Source organism: Penaeus vannamei, chromosome 21 (genome assembly GCF_042767895.1).
Source record: "Penaeus vannamei isolate JL-2024 chromosome 21, ASM4276789v1, whole genome shotgun sequence".
Lineage (NCBI taxonomy): Eukaryota > Metazoa > Arthropoda > Malacostraca > Decapoda > Penaeidae > Penaeus > Penaeus vannamei.
In genome coordinates this window covers 13261155-13263654 of record NC_091569.1, presented here as the reverse complement: position 1 = coordinate 13263654, position 2500 = coordinate 13261155, and the positions used below count along the sequence as shown (strand labels likewise).

The 2500-nt window shown below is 55.4% G+C and overlaps 1 protein-coding gene across 1 annotated transcript in view; it reads right to left on the bottom strand.

The window, feature by feature from the left end:
• Window positions 1-2500, bottom strand: part of Lar (tyrosine-protein phosphatase Lar) — a gene marked incomplete in the record, with an annotated part of 1013982 nt that overhangs the window by 135772 nt on the left and 875710 nt on the right.

Sequence of the window (2500 nt, the reverse complement as noted above, 5' to 3'; positions counted from 1 at the left end):
TCAACCATCCGCCAACACTCAAAAAATTAAAAATTAAAAATAATAATAACAATAAATAATTTTAAAAATAATAAAATTATATAATAATAAAAACGTCGGGTCGCCGGTTGACAGTCGGCGCATTGGGCAATTCGGCAGATTTGACCCCGAAATAGAAAACAATTATTTTCTTGCCCGATCGAAAATCCCCGGCCATCCACACCGCTAATTAGTTTCCGGGTTTCCGCTCGGGTCGCCGTGGTCGTCAGGTGTCGTCAATCATCAATCAATGACCAACTACCAAGCATCAAACATCAACCACCAATCTCTAACCGTCAACCATCAATCACCAACCGCCGATCTCTTAATCAACCATCAATTACCATCTCTAATCATCAATGGGCAACCTCCAGTCTCTAACTAGCAATCTCTAATCACCAATCTCTAACCATCAACCAACAAGCACCAATCTCTAACCATCAATCATCAATGGTCAACCCCTAATCACCAGTCTCTAACCACCAACTACCAATCTCTGACTACCAACTGCCAATCTCTAACTACTAACTATCAATCTCTAACCACCAACCACCAACCACCTATCAGCCGCTGCAACGAGGCGCACAGGAGCAACAATGCCTGCGCCTCTTGCACACAAAGGCGACGCAAGCATTAGCTACGTCAGGCCTTCATTAGCATCATTGCACAAACACTTCCGCCGCCATTGCACAAACCGACGGCGCGCAATCGGGCAATCCAGATCTGGCAATGATCTATCTACCTATGTAGAAACCGCGGAGGAAGGAGGAAGGAGGGGGAAGGAGGAAGAAGGGGGAAGGAGGGTGGAGGGGGAAGGAGGAAGGAGGGAGGGGGAAGAGGAAGGAGGGAGGAAGGAGGGGGAAGGAGGGAGGAGGGGGAAGAAGAGGAGATGGGAGGAGATAGGGAGGGGAGGGATAGGTGAAGGAAGAGAGGCAAGAGGAAAAAGGATAGGAAGGAAGAAATAGAAAAAAAGGGAAGGAAGGAGGAGAGAGGAGGAATACAAGAAAGAGAAATGGGACGAGGATTTTAAAAGTGAGGACGATAAGGAGGAGGCTGAAGAGGCAAGCGAGGAGCCGGGGTATGATAGAGCAGGAGGCGAGGAGGCAGCGGAAGGAGCAGCAGGAAGAAAAGAGGAAGCGGCAGGAGGAGCAAGAGGCGAGGAGGAGGCGAAGGGGAAGCTGCAGGAGGCGAGGAAGAAGCGGTAGGAGGAGCAGGAGCAGGAGGCAAGAGCAGGAGGCGAGGAGGCAGCGAAAAGAGGAGCAGGAGGCGAAGAGGAAGCTGCAGGAGGCGAGGAAGAAGCGGTGGGAGGAGCAGGAGGAAGCGGCAGGAGGGGCAGGAGGCGAGGAGACAAGAACAGGCGGCGAGAAGGAAGCGGCAGGTGGAACATGAGGCGAGGAGGAAGCGGCAGGAAGGGCAGGAGGAGAAGGGGAAGCTGCAGGGGGCGAGGAAGAGGAGGCAAGAACAGGAGGCGAGGAAGAGGAGGCAAGAACAGGAGGCGAGAAGGAAGCGGCAGGAGGGGCAGAAGGAGAAGGGGAAGTTGCAGGAGGCGAGGAAGAGGAGGCAAGAACAGCAGGCGAGAAGGAAGCGGCAGGAGGAGCAGGAGGACAGCCCCGCCGACAGCAGCCGCCCGCGAGGATTACTCCGAAGCGAGCCGCAGCATCGGGCGAGCGTCGTCATTAGTCGCGCACGCCCAGATTAAATCCAAATATGAATGTCGGGCCAATATAGCAGCATGCGATAATGGCCTTGGGGCGGACCTCAATGAGGCATCAAGTGGGTTTCCTACCTCTAGAGGTCGTTAAATGCTCCTCCTCCTCCTCCTACTCGTCTCCTCCCCCTCCTTTCCCCCTCTTCCTTGCCGCCCCCCTCCCTTCCTCCTCCTAAATATCTCCCCTCTCCACCTCCTCTTCCAACGGTCCTACCCGTTCTCCCTACCTGTCCCCTTTACCTCAACCCCCTCCCACCCACCCCTTCCATCCAGCCACCCCTCCACTCCCCTCATCCACGCTCCCTTCCACCACCTTCACCCTCACCCATCCCCTCATCCACCCACCCTTTCATCCTCCCCTCCCTTCCACCCACCCTTCCAACACCCTCCCATCTCGCCCCTTCCCTTCCCTCACCCTCACCCATCCCTTCCCAACCCTCACCCATCCCTTCCCCCCATCCCTCCCTACCCTCACCCCTCCCTTCCCCCCACCCTTCCACCACCCTCCCCCCTCCCTCCCCCCCACCCCTCCCTTCCCCCCACCCCTCCCTCCCCCTCCCTTCCCTCCACCCCTCCCTCCCCTCGCCGGAGTCTTCACATAAACAGCATTTCATTACCAGCGTCGAGTCGCGCCGGATTAAGTCGAGCAATCAAAGCGACCCTCTTCAGCTCCCCGGCTTCCATTTCCCCGCATCAACAACTGCCAACAAATTAAATTAATACTGCTAATGATGCCCGCTCGATCCGTGTGCAAATATGCAGCGCTATAATCGG